The sequence below is a fragment of the Ambystoma mexicanum genome, chromosome 5q (assembly GCF_040938575.1).
Source record: "Ambystoma mexicanum isolate Mex_15411 chromosome 5q, UKY_AmexF1_1, whole genome shotgun sequence".
Classification (NCBI taxonomy): Eukaryota; Metazoa; Chordata; class Amphibia; order Caudata; family Ambystomatidae; genus Ambystoma; species Ambystoma mexicanum.
Genome location: NC_090933.1, coordinates 1,133,605,877 through 1,133,619,284, shown reverse-complemented (window position 1 = coordinate 1,133,619,284; position 13,408 = coordinate 1,133,605,877).

Below are 13,408 nucleotides of genomic sequence, written 5' to 3'. Positions count from 1 at the left end.
TGCCTATGACGTTGTTCTAAAACTCCATATCCAAAGAACTCAAAAGTAAAACACACATCAAAATACATGAAAGAGTGGGAAAAAAGGCTCACACTCTTTCCAGGTAAAAATTAAAATCCTAGAAATCCAGCAAAGTTGCTGGGGGTCTCAAAAGGTAAGAGAAATTAGCACATGTTGAGAATTCTCCCTAACACATGATTGCATCAGAAAAAAAGATGCCTCTACCTAAGGATTCACAGCAGGCAAACCATCTGCCCAACTTGAATTACAGCAAAAAGCGATGATCTACAAGTCTATGGTCTGAGGCCACAAGACACGACAGAGGAAAATCACTGCAAGGCTAAGAAGGGGACAAACGCACAGGCAGAAAGGCCTGCAATCAAAAGGCCAACTAGGAGATCACTAGTATGGTCCCATGACTCCTGAAAAGACTGGTGCTCCCAATGGACAAGAGAAGCTGGTATTTCACTCCTAACTACCAAGATCCCAGAAAACTCTACGCCGGAAACTACCAAAATGGGAAGGGGGTATCTAGGAAGGCCAACCAGCTGTAAAATGACAGACAGACATCCTAGCAAGCCAGAAACACCCAGCAACATTTACCGCTCTAGAAGTTATATGAGATGTCCGGGTTCCAGCTGCCAAACTGTCAGCCACAGACCCTTCAAAGAAGAACGAAGAAATGCAAATTCGTTGCTGTTGGGAAATCAGAAGCTGCACGATAGGTACAAGGTATGGGAGATGGCGTCTCTCGTGGGGACCGGACACCTCTGATGAAGACAAAAATTCCCCTTAAAAGGATTACCTACCTCAAGCCGTTCAACTGAGATGCCCCTGAACCATTCTAATAAAAAGACAGAAGAGCACTGAGCCCATATACCATGGAAACACACTAGACAACCTAAAAGTCGCCAAGTAGCACTAAAGCCGGTGTATGTGCCCCCAGCCACTGAAATGTCTACACTACAATGTAATAACTAAGGGCTGGCCTGAGTAGAACACACGTCGGGTAACATGCCTGTTCCCAACCAACCAAACCTAACCTCAAGCCCAGGGAATATTGTGAAATGTAAAACCTCCATGCCTTTGGTAAAAGATAAAAATGCCAGGATACTACTCATTGACAGTCAACACTTTATAATTATGAATGTGCACAAAGTCAATTCACATGAGCCAATGCAAGCATTTCCGAATAGGACATTAGCTGGCTAAATGGAGAAGTGTGTCGAGGTTTAATGAGGTGGTTGAACTTCAAAAGGATAATAGCCGAGCGGGAGCGCAACAATGACATCATCATAGATCAGAGGGAAGTCAATAATCCTGGCATTCTCCAAAAAACAGAGACCTAGGAAGACAGGCGACACACCTCAAAATTATTTTGAAATTCTAAACACCTTTCTGTGTACATTGACAATACCTGTGTGTACGGCCCTCCAATTTCATTAGTAGTATTTTCTACATTGAACTGGTACATGGCTCCCTGATCGTGACTCTATAATTCTTGTTATGTGGGGTGCTGCTTTCAGTGGCCCAAGCAAGGTTTTAGTGCACCCTACTAAATGGGATTACATCCCTCCAAATAAGAAATGCTATGGCAATATACAACCGGAATAGTTGGCGTGGTGCACTCTTGCTTCCACTTTTCATCGACCGTGGCGCCACTCCCCCGTGTGGGCATAATCCAGGGTTAACTAAACTGCAATCTAACATTGCCTGAGATCTGCGACCAGCTGGTCTCCTCCATTACATCATGGCCGCCAGATCGCTGACTACATGAGGCAGTGTTGCTGTGTACCTCTGTATGCCTTTCGTGCCTACTAAGTTTATTGCTGACCTAAAATGGGGGCACTGCCCTTCCAGTCTCCCTCCCACTGGGTATTGCTTTCTTATATATATCCACTTTTGCCCCCCATTTTGCAGTCTCTTCCTCCTTCATTGTAATGTGATATATTGTGATCTGTGCGGTACACTCTTCTTACTGATCTCTTTGCCCCTTTAGAATTTACCTCTCCCATTTCCTCCTCTCTTCATCGTCTACACCCTCTCTCCAGCCACCCCAGCAATTCTTCTTTCTGTGTCTGCCTTTCTTCATCCTCCCAGGCACTCTCATTTTGTCAAGGCAACTGTCCAGACGATCTGTGCCCATTCCTGTTTCACTATCCCTTTTCTTCACACTCTTCTGGGATCCTGTTACTTCTACTTTGGTCTTGTAGCATCTCCTACTAACCTTGTTTCTGTCAATGTTCATGTTGTCTGTCAATCTCCGAACTGGCGTCATACTGCACCTCCTAGTACATACCTCAGGCCTGCCTCACACTTCTGTTTACTACTGTTGCCATAGAGTAGTTCTGAGTTCTGATATCCCCCTGATCACCACTACTCCTTTGATAATTGTGTGGCTCTTCTTTATTCAACCATTGGCTGCCATCTAGCTACATGTGTTCTTTCACCAATGTTCACTTCCACTTGCCATTAGTTGCAACCATCCTTATCTGCCATGACTCTCCCTACAGCTTGCACTCTCGAATCATACTTCTCCCACCCTACCAAACCTTTCATCTGAAATGTTGGTCCTGCCACTGCCTTCTGTAGCCTCAGGGTCCTGATCTCATTCATGGTCTCCTTGTATAATTATCTCTCTGCCACTGTACCCCCACTCTCTCTTTCTCAATCCCCCCTATTCTCACATCCACTTTCTCTCCCCTTTCCATTTTTTTTGCTCTTTCTTAGATGAATCCACCCTCTTTTCAATGTCTTACCTTCACTGCTGTCGCTCCTGACTCCTCTCTCATCTGAAACACTAAAGTGCTGGTCTTGGGAAGCACCTCTGTGGATTCCTTGTGCTGATCTCACGCACTGGGTATAATTCCATCTTCCTCGCACTGATATCCTTTGTTCCCTTATGTGTTTCTCTGAACTTAGTTCATTTCCCTTTGCATTCTGGAACCTCTGGCTAAGGCTTTTCAGGACACAACCCCAGCCCGGCTTCCTCTTCTCCTGTCTTGCATCACCTGAAATTCCTTCCTTCTTTCCGTGGCTCCACCACTTGCCACTCCCGCCCCCAGTTCTCCCCTCCCTATTCCCTTTAAGCCCTATAACCAATTATCATATCCCTCCTTCCTACCCTTTTCTTGTGTATCCTGCATTTTGATTGATTGTTTCTATCCTTTTATGTCACTTTATAACGTTTCTCCCTCATATTTGTACATCTTCATTCAACCACCTTGCTCATTTTCATGAGTAACACCAGATCTTACATGGCCTAGGATGTTCAAACACACTATTGTTGCTGCTTCCTCTACCTGCCTCCTGTTTATATGTTCTTGCATCTCTATTAGTAATTTTGTAATTTATCATTTGTTTATTATTTGTAAAGCGCACCTAACCCTGAGGTAATTGGGCGCTGGAAAAGCTTGAGGATGTTACAGGCGTACATGCATAGGAAAACAACAGTTATGTAGACCAGGGTTACAGAAAGGTCTACAGGCAGTAAGATACATCTAAGAGCATCAGATTAAATACAGTGGAAACACAAGTAACGGTCAGAGGAAGGCATCGGGGAATGGATTGAGGCATCATAAGGTGAGCTTGTCAGTGAGCCAGCTCTTTAATCTGGTTCTGAAGGCACAAAAGGAAGGTTCCAACCTGATGGTGGGGGGCAAGAAGTTCCAGCTTTTGGCAGCTTGAAATGGAAAGCTAGCTCCTCCCGCCGTTTTTAGGTTGAACCTTGGTACTGTAAGGCAGTGGGAGTGGACAGATCTAGTAGGTCGGGCTGGTTGGTGTTTGTAGAATTTGTCTGACAAGTACTTGGGGACCGAATTTAACAGGCATTTGTGGGTGATTTCCAGTGTGTGTAAAGTTGTTCTATCAGTACCTTATACCTATGTCCCTCTTCGCTCAGTTATCTGCATCTCCCCTTTTCACCTCTACCCTGGGAAGGCATGCTATTCTGCCTCTCTTTATGTCTGCTATTCAACAGTATTGTAGTTGTACTTTTTCCACCAACTACTCATTTGCCTCAGGCTGTCATGATCCAGTCATGTATGTGCCCCAGGCGCCAGACCTTTCCTTCTCCCTGCACCCTGTAGACTCTGTGTAAAATCGAACACTTCTGGGTGCAATGCACGCGGGAAGACAGGAAACAAACCAAGGATAGTTAAGTTACTGGCTCTTCTGGATTCCCAGGTAAGAGTAAGTAAAAACAAATATTATCAACATTGACCCCTCTTACCCTGTCCTTGTGAGTTTCCCACCATTCTGTATCTTCACTTACCAAGACCCCAAACCATGTTGCCCCACCAAACCTACCGGCTCCCTAAAATCCTTGAATTGATCAGTAGTCTAGAGGACTCCTCTATGGTCCAAGATGACAAGAGAAAAATCCTGGACTGCTGGCAGAAAAACCTCTTTCAAGACTGCGCCATCAAGTAGTAAGGCCAATGGCGATAAAGTACTAGCATCGCAGGATGCTGACAGCTGCTGGGGCGTGCATGGATTGAAGGCTTCAGGACCCACAGCACTGCTGGCAATGGGAAGATGTGAAGAGCGAGACATAACTGGCAAAGGCTAGGAAGGAAGCAAAGAGAGAGAGTGAGCATATGGACGTGTGCACAGAGGAGGGAAGGGGAACCAAAAATCAAAACTCAGAAGCCTCCAGCGAGGACACAAAAACAGCAGAGAAAAAGAGGCCCTCTTGCATCTTTGAACACTGCTTCCAGGTAGTCGGTCCATCAGGCTGCTGCCTCATGTCCTTCGGTAAAAGCTCATACGAAGTTGTCTTGCAACTCTGGACTTCCCATCAAAGATTCTTACATCAAAGCCACCTAGAAGGTAGCAATTACTGATATCCGAATGCATATCTATAACATTGCAACCTTGGTTCTCACCCTACTAGACAAACTGAAGCGGTTTGGGTACATTTAAATAAATGGGGGAGGAGGAAAAGTAGCATATTCTCTAGCAAAAACCCCATTTCATAGGGTGGTCACTAGCAATGGCACATCTATGGTTCAGGGCTGTCAAAATAACCTAGCGCCTGTCTCTCACTCTCTTACGTCTTGTTCCTGCTTCCCCTTTGCACCCGCTCCCTCTCTCTCTGCTGTGCCCGCAGTTTCGAGACACTAGACCAACCATTTTCTATTCTGCAAGTCATGCCCCTACAATCAGCAACCATCACCTGCTAAGTGAGATTTTCAAACATCAACATCAATTGGAGTGTCCACTCCACCCACCATCTTTCCCCAAAAGGTAACCTTTTCTTTATATAGCCACATTGAACACTAGATCAGCAAATAAGCATGTACTTAATGTCCACAATGTATTGGGAGACTTGCAGGGAGATTTACATGCTATGACTGAAACTTGTTTTTCAGATAACTGTACACCATTGGTTCACACTGTCCTCCCTCCAGACTTCAACAACAGGAAAAAGAAGGCAGGGGCCGTGAAGCCAATATCTATTCTACCCATGTCCCAGTCACGAGGATTATTCTCTCGGGTACCTCGCCTGGAAATGTATACTCACTAATAATGCTTGCATCACAATAGTCACCATCGCTCAACCATCAGATGAAAACGCATCTTGAAGAAGAATGGGCAGACTTAACCTCTAACCTTAATAACCTTAAGACTGTTTCTAATTCCATACATATCCTGGGAGGCTTCAATATTTGGCTGTGTAGTATTCAGCCAAATCCTTTTCAAACGCTTACACAGGACCTAAAAATCCTACTGTCTCCTTCAACCCATAATGGAGGCAACACACTTTACTCGATCACAGCACCATCCGAGAGTAGTCTGAGGAAGGTTCAATTCACCCCATTACATGCTATGACCATTGCAAGTATTGATTGACCTAAACAAACTAGATATGCACAATATTCTCCAGCAGACCACCACACTCTTGGAAACCATTCAAGTGAGATGTATCTATTGTTCTTACCTCCAAAACCTAACATTACAAAGGGTTGTCTCCGAGAGGATAGCACAGGGGCAACATGTTTGCCTTGGAAGCAAAATGACCCAGAGCAAAAGAGATTCGATTCCCGCATCCACGCTTTGAAACCTCTGGGTATTAAGCACTTTATAAATAACCTATCATATCATAATGGTTCTAAGTCCCTCCTGGACAACCACCATAGTGAAACTACTCTGGACACGCTGGTTTGTAACATTTCAATAATATCAAGATCCCTAGAAAAATGAACCATTGGGTTGGCAACTAAAAACCTGGTACACATAAATGGCTGCCCTTGACAGCTAAAACGTATGCTACCACCATCACTAAGAACAAAGAACACCTTTAACAAATAGATCACCATATCTTGCAGGCATTGTGTTATACTCACCTGGTATCCACAGGCACGCCACCCAGCCAGGTTACTCGCTGGTATACTTCTCAGCTTTGCCCAGATGTGGTCTGCGGGGAAGGTTCTGCCTGAAAATACAGGAGGACTGTGTTCAAGACTGACCGACCGGGGTAAGTATCCTCCCTCCACCCCCGTATGATTTCAGCCCCTCCGGGACCCTCTCCTCACCTTGTGGTAGAGTTAGGCGTGCTCTCCGTCCTGCCTTCTTTGCAGGGGTGCGTTGTCTTTCATGGGCGTGTGTGGTCCAGTTACTTCACTGACGCCGGCCCGTTTGATATTGTTCAGGTAGGTCTTATTGCTGTTCTTTAGTATTGTTGCTATCTTGCATGCCATTCTTTGTTTAAAATTTCTTTTTTTCTCCCTTAGGTATGCAGAGCTTCAGCATGGCGAACTGGCTTGGTTGAGCCCCGCTGGTAAATGATGGCGCATTAAGAGCGCTATGATGCGGTCAGTAAGCGCTATGCACAGCGCTGCAAAGTCTTGCCTTTGCTAACCTGTGTTTTCCTTCCTTGTAGGTCGCGGTGTTCTTCAGCGCGAGTGGAATGTCCGGAGTGGTGCCAGCCAAGAGGCGACCAGCCAGGTAAACCTTTTGAGCAGTTCGCAGTTTGCAAATGTCTCTACTGCTTTCTTTAATGTTGCCTCTATCTTCCTCTTTCAGGTCGTTCTGTCCGGGAGGCGTGCATATTCGAGGAAGCTGTTCTCAGGGGCTGCGAGTGGATAAAGATGAATACTGCAGGTAAGATGCTGCTGCTAATGATGTTCCTTTTGTCTCCTTGCAGGTTCTGCTTCTCCGAGGTTCGGGGGGAATAGCTGGACACGGTGAGCGTCACGTTGCAAGCTGCAAAGTAACTCGAAGCGTGTTGTCTTGCTCGGGTGTGGTTTAAATAACCCCAACAAAATAGTCCAGGTAAAGTAGTCCCTAGGCTACCAAACCCAAAACACTAGACCGCATAGCTTGGTTCCTAGGAACCAAGCTATGTGGATGCCTCCATGTTGGCTGACAATACAATAAAGTAGTTCCCAAGCACATTGTTTTGCATGGTGTATGTGCCTGGCGCCATAGGAGCCAGGACTGGCCCCATGAGGGCTTTTGAAGAGGATGCCAGGCTCTAGAGGCCTGAGTCCTGACTCCACCTGGCCAATGGGTTTGCCAGAGTGGGTTTTGGGCGAGGTTCGTGACACATTGGTGGCATTGGATTGATAGTTCAATGCCACCAATGGCAATGGCTGTAGAACTGTTTCAAATCTGCTGACAGATGGGAGCTTCCCAGTCATATGCTTCCAAGACTTTTTTCTTCGCAATAATTTGCAGTAAATAATCTGCCTTCTATCCCAATAAGATAATTTCCACCCAAGCCACTTCTGCCAAGGAAACAAGATCCTCTGATGCTTCTTCTTGATTGGAAAATTGTCAGAAGTCCCTGTGACCTCCTTTCAATGAACCGTGCAAAGCAATATCGCTGCCAAAGTGTAAAATATGAGTCATCATAAAAACAGATCATCACATGCCCTGCAAGGACCCTTAAAAACAAAATAGATTCTCTGGAAACCGTGCTTAACCATATGATAAACTGCTCTCTGCAATCAGGGATTTTTACCAACCATCTGAAAAGGCATTCATATCTCCAGTCATTAATACAAGCCAATGACTATCCAAATGTCTTATCTTAATACTGCTCCATTTCTGACACACCGTTCATTGTCAGGATCCTGGAAAAAGTGGCCACAAACCAGATCCATGTCCACAATGAAACCCACAACCTCCTGGGTAAACACCATGCTGGTTTTAGCCCAGCCAGAGGTACAGAATCGGCTCTTCTGAATTTGAGAGATTAGCTCCTAACGTCCCTTGAATACAGTGAGTTGACAGGAGAAGAGATACCAGAGGCTTTGTAAGTCCAAGCTGTCGAGAGCACCTGGTCCTGACCAGCTAGCACCTATACAATGAAACAAGATCCACTCTTATGAGCTGGAAAATGTTAGATTTGTATAGTAAAATCTTAAAACCTAATGTCATCCCCCTGAGCTGGCATCTTTTATTTGTTATTCCTATTTTTTTTTAAAAAGGGGATCGCACAGACCCGGACAGTTATAGATTGGTGGCAATTCTCCATGCAATAAATAAGATCTTTACTTCACTTATATTACAAGAGCTACAAGCTAGGATTGATAAATTGCAAATTCAGACAAAATACCAGACAGAATTTAAGAAAAAGGTGGGCACTAAGTTGAACGTCAGAATTATGGCTCACTTAAGGAATACATCTAAAATCATTGGGAACGGTCCAATTTACATCTCTACAAGGGATATATCAAATGCTTTGACCAAGTTATTCAATCTAAACTTTGGCAGAAATTGTTGAATTAGGGATGGCCACCTTCTTTAGTTAACATGTTTTGTTTTCTCCACCAAGATGTGCATATAAAAATAAGGCTGTCTAAAGATGGTATATTGACAAGAAAAATAGAGACTTTTGAGGGACAGATTCTTTATGAGTAAGATTAGAATCACTAAAAATTAACTGGTTGACCTTCACAGACTATCTGTTGTTCTTTGATATGACACTGATCTGTCTGTAGAGAAAGCCAACTCTGTTCACAAACCATGCAGTAGATAATCCTCTACTAGTTAATGAAAACAAAACTAACATTGTCATGTACCCAAACAAAAAGAAACCAAATTAAATGACATGGAAGTTATCCAATGGATAAGATATCTGGGATTTACTATCTCCAATAATATGTCAAATCAAACCGTTGTAGCTCAATTTAACAACAATAATGCATCCCGTGTTTGCCCAATTTAAAAGAGTGTACCTTGATTTTAGCAAATGTTCTTGTATACTGTCCGCAAAATTCTACCAAGCTAAAATAGTCTCAACAATATCTTACAGCCTTGATACCATCTTAATGGAACTCAGGGTTTTTTGTGGTAAAAAAACATTAGCTCTGTGTCTCTACTGAATTGTGTCATAAGATACGAATTAGGCTTAATTCCTTAGAGGTTGTGGTTAATGGTTAATACAAAGATGATTGATCCACCAAGCATTTCTCTCTTTGAGGATTTACCCACTCTCATAATAGATAAATCGATGGTGTTGTTAAATTGTTTTGAATATAAAATGGTGGAATTACTAAACTAAAATGGTTTGGATATGGAAGAACTTGTTGAGATCCCGAATAAAACGAAAAAGAAATGGTATGAGAGGGATTGGCTTGCTACTGTCAATCAATTGGCTCAGTATTCATTGCCAGTTGAATAGTCAAATGTCTAAGCAAAAGATATTCCCTAACATATTATACATTTCCGTGTAATACACTACGCATTACGTATTACATACATGAGATTTAAATTCATTGTGTTGCCCACCTTGGAATGTGGAGGACAAAGATAAGGGCTAACAGATGGAGATAACATTTGCAGGATCTGCAAAGATAAAAAAGCCCAAGAAGTTTTGAAACATCTGTGATATGCTGTAAAGGTACTGGCAAAATTAAAAAGCTTAGTTTTGAATCATTTGCATATTATGAGTGGGAATATGCTGGAGAATCTTTGTGGCATCGTATAATGGAAGTAAATAGCGCAAGGTTAAAATTGGCACTTTATAGATTTGTTTGTAACTTATTTGGGTTTTGTAGAAACACAAGTATCTTGATCTGATTGTAACTAAGTATTTTTAAGTGTTACACTAAGAAGGTCTAGCTTGCATAAGCTCTTTAAAATGGAAGGGAATGAGAGAATATAGATGTTTAATGCTGATATTAAGAAAAATGTGTATACATATTCTTTTCTATTTAGTTTTGTTATTAATCATTTTTTAAACATGTTCTTTGTTTTTTATTAATGGATGTAATGCATGTACAAATGAAATAATGTATTGTGTAAGGTTTAAATGAATAAACCAATTAACAAATAATACAAAAATATTCCTGAACATAAGGTCCTTAATCAGTAACATGTCATGCAAAAGATGGGATGCAGAGTAACTCTGACACCAAATAATCAGACCAACTCAGGAAGTTGGCAAAGTTCAATTTGTCTTTTTTAATATCAATTGTCTAAAACATGGAGTTACAATGGACATCGACGGACATTCGCTCGAGCTCTCAGCGCAAATCACATAAAAATACATTTATATAGCAAAAACTTGTCATAAGTGACGCCATAATACATGGCAAATAAGAAAAACTTACAAGGGATTGTGATTGGTTCATCTAAGCATACTTTCTAAAAGGGATTGGTTTGTGATAGGACATCTACTGTCAGGTGGACAACTTAAGCCTGCCTCTAGTGCAAGTCATCCTCAACACTTATTAAGTTCACAGAATACTATTGGCTCTTAAACTATAAGGCCCTTAATTACATGACTCTCTACAAATGGTTGGAACACTTGTGCTATGTCTGGAACATCCTGCTTCTTAGCAGCGCGTAAACTCATACCCCAGGTGCCAGGGGGTGAACTTGACTTCACCTCCCCACCAAATTAGCCCCTCATCTCTCATTGCCCATGCCTTGCACCATGCATTCTGTCTTTGAACTTGGCCTTGCAGTAGATTCTCTTCTCTTGTGAATAAAAAGGAGTACAGGCACATGCTTATCACATTTCTGATCTGCATGCCCAACTCCTATTTCCATCCTTGGCTCACGTGACAGGAGACCGTATTTCAGCCCATTTTTCAGCATTTAATTGTCTTGAATTAATAAACTTGGCACTTGTAGTGTTTTTTCTTTACACCTTAACACAGGATGATTCAGCGTCTCACGGTTTCTGTTCTTCATGGATAGATAACCGGCCTCGGCTTGCTCCAACTTTGATACCAGGCCAAACAGCTTCACCCTTCAAGTCCACGATCTCCAGCTAATTCTTTGCTGTGACACACAGTTCTCGATCCTTCTTTCTCTGTGGGTTTGATTTTACTAAAATGTGTGGCACCGATGTCCAGACACAATATAATGGTGGCTGTGCCTGCAGTCTATTCACTACGTATAGTTAGCTTCTATGATCACTTAGTCTACTTGCGCTGCTGCGTCTGTACATTCATTGAACGGCTTGCATTTTCTGCAGTGCATCATACACACATACAATCTTCTTTTCCTTAAAGGAATGTTCACTCGATTCCTTATTTCATCATCAGTTCCCATAAGGTCCATATATTCTCTTTGTCAACCAGTCTGGTCAGTGGGTCACGCTCATTTCTTGTGATGTCACCAACTTCTCTTTCTGTCGTTTTCATGTTCCTTCGGGGATCTCCTCCAAAAATGTATCATCTCTTCTGGGATACATCTGATAGGGTTTCCTTAATGGATACCTTTTTTCGAACACTCGTCGCGTTATGGTCACAACTACTGATGTCAAGCATGGTGCAGTTTCAGGTTTCCAACATACAGGCAGTAGGGGGGTGGGACTCCCTAAAGAGGCCCTTGACAGAATAATCCCAGCTGTCTTTATTATTGTATCAATGATGCTTGGAGCCTCAGGTAAATCACCCATAAGTCCTCTTTATTCAGTTACATCAAAAGGACAAAGTATACAGAGGAAGACCCATCAGTGCCCACCACCCAGGTCACACCCTTCTAGCTCTCTCACCTGGAACACCAGGGAACGTACATTCTCTCATTCATACACACACATTCCAGGCATGCCATCCTTCACTCTCACATCACTCACACATAGCATTCAACCATATAGACACAAAATAGGTAACCACACACACATACACACTAAGGGAGGGTAAGGGAAGTCAGATACAACACATATCTTGTTATACATGTCAAAGGCCTTGGACACTGTCAATCACATGCCACAGTCCTTCGCCTCCTTCTTGTCAGGAAAGCAAACCTCAAGTCATTTTAGGCCTTTTCTGTCTTCACCCTCTGACCTACATTGTGGGGTTCCTCAAAGTTGTATACTCTTGCCTTGACTACTCAATGCATACCTAAATATTGTGGCCACCCTTGTCATTCCACTCTATGTGACCTTCCAAATGTATGCAGATGACACCCAGATTACATCTCTTCTCAGTGTCTACCTAGCACTCACTCTATATCTCCGCCTGCAGATATGAAACTGGATGATACACAATTGTCTATGTTTAGACCTCCCATTTGCCTGGCTTCCCTCATTGGGGATCTATCCCCTGTGGCCAGAAACATTGGTGTGACCTTTGATAATCTATTGTATTTTCCTCCACAAGTAGAGAATGTGTCCCAATAAATCACATTTTGATCGATCATGTACTAAAGCACATTCTATTTCTCAATCCCCCATAAAGAGAACAGGTTAGAACGTTGATGGTGTTATCCCTGTTGGATTACTGTAACAGGCTGGTATTGGACCTACCCAAAAACCTAATTCACAATCTCCAGATAATCATGCAGATTAAGGAAGATAGACATCACTTAGCCTCAACCTTCCTCCACGGTTCTCCTATGGCCACTCGTATCAGCTTCAAGTCACTTTGCCTCATTCAGAAAGACTTCTGGGAAATGTATCCTGCATACTTCAAGTTCAAGAAGAATTTCACGCAAAAACCCTCTAGATATGCATCACTGAACATTGTTTTGCCTCACATAAAAAAATAAAAGCTGAGTGGAAGAACCCTAAACTCCACTGAAGTAGATCACTGGAATGCCCTACTACTTGACCTCAGACTTGATGAGAGACACTTGCAGTTTAGAAAGACACTCTTAACTTCCTGCTTTAAAAAAATCCTTTCCTGAAAGCCCTTATTCCACGAGAAAGGCATCCCTTTGCACCTTGGCTGGATGCAAGAAATTCTTCTTTTCCCTCCCAGCACTTTTTTTAACACGCTTTGTAATTGCTCATGCACTTCCATCCTATGGCATTGATCCTTTCTCCCTTCCCCTTGCACATACTCATCTGAATGCTACCAAGTTTGTGACCAATCTGTTGTCTCTACTCCTTTACCTTGTAGGCAATATGAACTGGCTATTTCCACTGCTGGTGCCATACACATCACAAATAAATAAAGAACAGTCATCAGAATTATGTATCTGTTCTTGTACCATACAGATAGGT